Genomic DNA, 6699 nt, shown 5'->3' with positions numbered 1-6699 from the left:
ATTGAGTCCGAGTCATGTACAGTTTATAACAATTGATTAGGCAGATTTAATACGAGGTGTTAACAGCAAGCCCGAGCCAAAATGTGACAATGGCACATTAAAATGGTCGAAAATGATGCAAAGCCACGAAGTTGATATCATAATCAAGCTCACTCTTTTTTTTTTTCCTTCCTTTTCCTGATTAGAAAAGAGGTCCACTATCTAGTACAATGAAAGATAAATCATAAATAATTATAAAGAGACATGCGTAGTCTTATCAAATACCGAATCTACGATCTCTAAATCAATAGGAGATAACATGCGCAACTACACTATACTCTCATTTGATGGCTCATTCATCTATTTTTATGATACATAATTAGGTTTGCTCATGAGTTCTTATATAGGGTATTTTTCATCCATCCCAAACTGTAATTAAAGGATTTTGCACAACCGATTTTTGCGAAAAAAAGAAAATATGTCAATGACTCTTGAAATCAAAGCGAATAATTAATGAAACATTTTTAAAAAATTTAAATTCATTAATTTCTATCATAAGCCTGTATAAGCACTAGTAAGAATTTAAAGAGACACCTATCAAAAAAAAAAAATTTAAGAGACGAACGACTAAAAGCTGGGGGATAGCTCACCAAGCCTATGTAAAGGCTTCTCCTCAAATAATGGAGCAATCTCCTTAAAGTAGTCTAAAGCTATATACAACTAGTATTGTACCAGCGCACGAGATATTGTATAAATTGATTTTTATGACGGAGAATTAGAAAAATAACATATAAAAATATGATTAATTTTGATTAAAAACACATAACAAAGGCTATATATTCTACTAAATAGACATTACAAACATTACGAATTGTGAGCGAGAGTCGAATGATAGAAAATCATGTTAATAAGCAAATATTCACTGTACTTTTATGAAAATGCGAATAACACATATACTAAGAAATAATAATCATGTAGTATATATTTTAGTATATATGCGAAGAGTGATAGATATCGTGTTAGGATTAGGGTACAGGAAAAACGTATACTGAATGAAAAGATGATGCATAGGATGAATTTTAAGATCTTCTATTTATAGGATACTGAAACATTGGATTTAGAACAATAACATATCTCGAGAGGTTTTATTCAGTAATTGAGAAAGCTTCTCGATATCTTACGTACATTGAACATCGAAAATGTCTTCTCGGTATTCTATATACGTAGATTAGAGATAATGTGCGTACGAAATATTATTATAATACGATGAATCTTTGATTTATAATTAAATTCTCTGAGCAGCTGAAATGACGATCAACCATTAGCTAAGGGTTTACTAATGAAGCTCTCACAACATGAAAGGACAATCAACCATGAGCTGGGGGTTTCCTAATGGAGCTCTCACAATATCACATCTCAGCTTTTATATATTATAATAGACTAGCACGCTCACCTGCGCATTGCACAGTTTTGATTTACATACTTTAATTAATATATTATGAAATATATTTATAAATGTATTGAAATGATAACTTGTAGTAAATTCATTCCATTAGTAGAGAAACTATTTTGATGGTGATTTGTAGTTTAATTGTAACTAATTTTGCACTTTTAACGATTTTAGTTAATACATTTGCAATTTGCATTTTAAATAGTTACATAGATGGCATGAAATATATAATAATCAATAGATAATAATTTTTAATACCAATTATACATCAAATAGTTCATTACTTATAGAAAAACATTTACTATTACGGATTTGGTAAAACCATGTGCTTTTGATGCTTGCAGCCCCCTGCCCCCGGGGCTTGATTACTTGTTATATGGCTATCAAATTCTACTTCCCTTCTGATCTCCCTCCTCTTACTTGTTATGACCATTTTAAATTATTAATAGCATTTATTAAAAACATTTATTGCAAGGTATAATTAGTTCTAAATATATATAGGTTTAAGTGGTGATGATCGGCTTTTGAGCCATCACCAATCTCATCTCCCCCACTCTCTTTCATCACGTGTGGTGGTTGTGGTGGTGGTCTTCGACGCGTACGATGCCATTGCCTAAAAAAAGGTTCGTCGACGTCCTCTGATGTCGCTGCAATCACATTGAGAGCAGGGGTGGTCATTGACGTCCTCTGATGGCGTCCCTTCTTCCTTGCCACTGATGCAATCGCCGCAATTGTTCCTTTTCCTTTTCCTATTTCCAGTTGTTTATTTTGTGAAAATATTATACTATTTAAAAATTTTACAACCGACTATTTTTTCTATTTTATTAGACTATGGTTATTTTTATAATATGTCTATTCTATTTTAATACTTGATTGAACCAAGCCATCAAACTCTTGGTCAACTTCAGAAATCCGTGACCCTTGTTTCACTGCGGTTTTAATATCTATAATGTGGCTGATTTAAAAGGACCGGACCAATTCGAAAATCATATTAATCAGATCAGTTCCATCAAACATGGCAAGTTACGGTTGGTCCGTCTCGTCACTTGATCTTGGGGTATGATAGAACAAAAATCAAGGCTTTGTAAGGGTTAAGTATTTAAATAAAAATTACAGGTGTTAGGGTTAAGATCACATAAATAGTCACGTGTATGGATAGGATCAAACTATAACAAGCCAATGGTGTTTACTATGACAACTAGCATAGTTGGTTTTTTTCGTCAACTATGGTAGAATTTTAACCTCATACAAGTTTAGAGATAAAATCTATATTTAGTTTTTTTTTTTATGAAAAATCCTAATATAAAAATTAGATTGTATTGAAACAAGATAATGGTTAATGTAGTTTGCGTCATAACATATAAAAGACATGTAGAACTTCTTTGTATATGCAAAACCATAATAGAATTCAAAAGTATGAATCTAACTTGGATATTTTGCTCTGGATTTTTTCGTCTGCAAGGAAGACTCATTGCCCATGAAGGATAGAAGATAAATCAGAGGAAAAGGCTTTAAAAAGGAGTGAACTCCATCTATTGTTCCATTGACACTTCTTTTGAAATTGGGACTTTATCTGACTATGCAAATTACCAAAATTCCATAGATAAAAAGGATCAATGTTAAAGAATTAATGTACAGAAATTCAAGATTTTAGAGGTTGTAGTCATCAGAAACATAAATTTATAATTATTCTCTATCAGGCGGAACAAAAACACCTACTAAGCAATTCTTTGTTATCCCTACAATTAAACACAGTTTAAATATGAAAGAGTTCTTAATATTGGTGAAAACACACGAAGGTGGTTCTCCTTTTTTTTTAATATATAGTAGAGTATAGATAAATGAATGGTTTTTCTAATTTAGAGCCCAGCATAATTAGAAAAACCATACAAATGATATTTTATCATAATTTATAGCTTTTCAATTATGCTGGGCATTATAAAAATGAATTGAATTTTCTAAAATTGTAACAAGATTAGCAAAATCATTACCAACTAGTTTATCTTGATAAAAGGTCAAATATTACCTTAAGTGTAAAATTATCTAAATAAGAAAAGAAAATGAAGAAGTTGAGAAAGATGGCTCAAAAAAAAATGAAAAGGCCACGTGAAGAGTCGGCTGATGCGGATCTCAAATTTTAGCTTATGCTGGATGATGATTGCCACCAGTTTATGTATTATATATTATATATTATTATAAATATATATAGAATTGACACATTTATTAATTTCGTTTTTCAAATAAGTAGAGTTACTCTCAATAAGTTTTATAACTTATCCTATGTCCTGAAGGCTTAGAAAAATCCTAATGTTTATCGTTGGGTTGGATTAGGGATAGGGTTAGTTTTTTTGAGAGTACTTAAAATTTTTCAAAATAATCTAAATAACTAAAGTTTTTTTGATAGTTACAATTGCTCATAGTAATTAAATATCAGTTTATACTTATCAAAAGAATATTATAATAAATGTTTTTTTAAAAAACTTCCAAACAATATATTTTTCAGGCTAAAAATAAAATAATTTTAGATTTTTTTTTTTGAAAAGAGCGGAGATGAACCGGATTCGGGAAAGAAAGAGAGGGGCGGTGATGGCCGAATGTCGGCCACCGCCGCCCCAGAATCCTTCCCTTCCCTGTTCTCTCAAAGAGGGAGGCTGATCGAGGTTATTGGTCACTGGAGTAGCCACTAGGGACCTCGATCAAGGTTATCGGCTCCCTCTCTCTCCTCTTCTTCGAGAGAATAGGGGAGGGGATGGTTCCGAGGCGGTGGGGCTCAATGCCGGCCACCATCTTCCCAAGCGAGGTGGTCGTTTCAATGCCAATTTTCGAAAATTCAAAGCAACAAGGGGTGCATTTTTATTATTGTGCCTTAAAAATTATCCTTATCCACCCTTATCCCATCCTCTATTTGGGATTAAGTTCTTAATAATTATATCACAGTCAATCCCTAACTTTAACCCTATCCAGCCGTCAGCAAATGTGAGTTTAGGATATCGATTATCCTATCATGCCCTATATCTCGACGTGTTTGGCTCATGTGTATATATGTACAGCACATATAGGATGCCCCAAGTTTCTGATGTCAGAGTTGCCAATCTGCCCGGCTTGCCAGCTTGGAATGCAAAAACCGTGGATGTCACCACCTTAGATAATAACCCCTGGATCTCATCAACTCCAATCGTCTTCCTCGTAGTGCGATTCTATACGAAAAAAATCCAAAAAAAAGTCATTAAGCAATTTAGACAATTGCCAAGTAATATAAGGTTGCTTGCAAATCCTAGCACAAAGAAAACATTATTAAGGATAAAATTGCCCCCAATAAAGACTATTTTTCCCTCTCTGTTTGGCCTGGACAGATTTGCTATCAGGAATGTACACCGGGGATGAGCGACGATCGAATATCCAGACAATCAATAAGATGGCCCTTTGATCCCGACATGTGCATCGAGGCATCCATATCAATTATTCTAACGAAATGAAATCCTTACCAGACAAAGCTTCCCAGATGTGCCCCATCCTTACCCGACAAAGCTTCTAGTGAGAAAAATGTCTATCCTTTCTTTGGTTTGGAGTAGACATGAAACTCCAAAGCACATCTTTATCAATTGCCGGCATATTTTGGGGTATTTGGAACGAAGCAGCGAGATGGTGGGGTTGATATGGGTACTCCCTTCTTCCCTTCCCACCTATTTTTTCAATGGTCCTACTTTCCAAAGGGCGAGTTTCAATCAAAAGTGTGGCATATGGTTTTCTTTGCAACGGTATGGACTATTCGGCTGGACAGGGATAATATCATTTTCAATAACAAATCGTTTTCATATCAAAATATTTTCCCTATAATTATCAGTATGATGTCGGTTTGGGTTGAAGGCAAAAGAACCAATTTCCCATGTTCTTCTTCAAATCTTCTTCGATTCGCCGACGGTGTCAAGAGATATTGTCAAACTCTTCCCGCTCTAGAACGGAGTGAGAATACAATGGCCTCCTCCATCAGATGGATGGTTCAAGTGGAGGTGGATGGATCGTCTTTAGGCAAACCAGGAAGATCAAGCATTGGCAGCATCCTAAGGGACTCAAAGGGATATATAATTTGCCTATTATCTTAGAGCCCATTGGAGTCAAGGAATCAAATGAGGCCAAGGTGATAGCAGTGAGAAGAGCTGCAATTAACTGCAGCAGCACCAGGTGCAGTGGAGTTCAAATAAATTGTACAGACATTTGTAATGCCTTTACTTGGGTCACAAAAGAGAATGATCTCCCCTGAGGATGACTTCAGACTTCAACATGATCTCAAATCTGAGTGCTCGCTCTTCTGGATAGGTAAAATTCGTCCACAATCTCTGAGAGGCCAACTATATTAGCACCCAATGCACTCATAAAACAAGGTATGAGCAGGAAAACTGAATTTATTGCGGGAATTGAGTTGCTAGACTTTCTTGTCTAATGTTGAGTTGGGCCTGTTCATTTTTTCTAGATTCTTAGTATGATGGATAAGTTTGCATCGGGTGTTTTTAGTCTAGCATTGGTCCTCTAAATTTTGAATAATATCCGACAACTGTACGTCCCTCTCCCTCCCGTCTGAGTAGATATATCTCAGATTTAAGCTGGTGAATCCTCGTTTTGTTACCCTGTGGAAAATGCATCTTCAGATTTTCCCACAGCACATATGCCTCCTTTACGCATACGATACTAGCTTAGAGGGTACTATTCAATGGAGTTGGAGATCCAAGCACTGATCACATGGAATTGCATTTCTCCCACTCATCTTCTTGCGGATTACCCTCCTTCGGTCTAACAGTGGTACAATCAATGAAAGCTTATTCTTCACACATAGATCTGTCCGCATGGCAGGAAACCATGTGAGGTAATTGTCGCAGTTGAAATGGCAAGAGATCAGAAAATCACCAGGACTGTCAGTGGCGCTCAGGGCATACACAGGAACAACACAAAGGCGCAAATTTGAATAAACAGGACATACCACAGACCCTAAATGCTCATAATAGAGCTATATGATACAATGTAAAACTATTAGAGAGGCTGAAAAGCTTGATTCATTGATAGAATTTGAGACACAAATTTATACAAGATGTAGCCTAGGAATTACAGGTATACACACATACAATCTCATCCCTAATTAATATAATGATTTCCTAGTATAATACAATCTCATCCCTAATTAATATAACAGTTTCCTAATATAATACAATCTCCCCTATATACAGGCCACTATCCTGCTTCATGATCGATTTACAATAGTTACCAATAAGAAGATT

The sequence above is a fragment of the Punica granatum genome, chromosome 6 (assembly GCF_007655135.1).
Source record: "Punica granatum isolate Tunisia-2019 chromosome 6, ASM765513v2, whole genome shotgun sequence".
NCBI classification, from domain to species: Eukaryota; Viridiplantae; Streptophyta; class Magnoliopsida; order Myrtales; family Lythraceae; genus Punica; species Punica granatum.
This window is presented reverse-complemented; position numbering follows the sequence as displayed.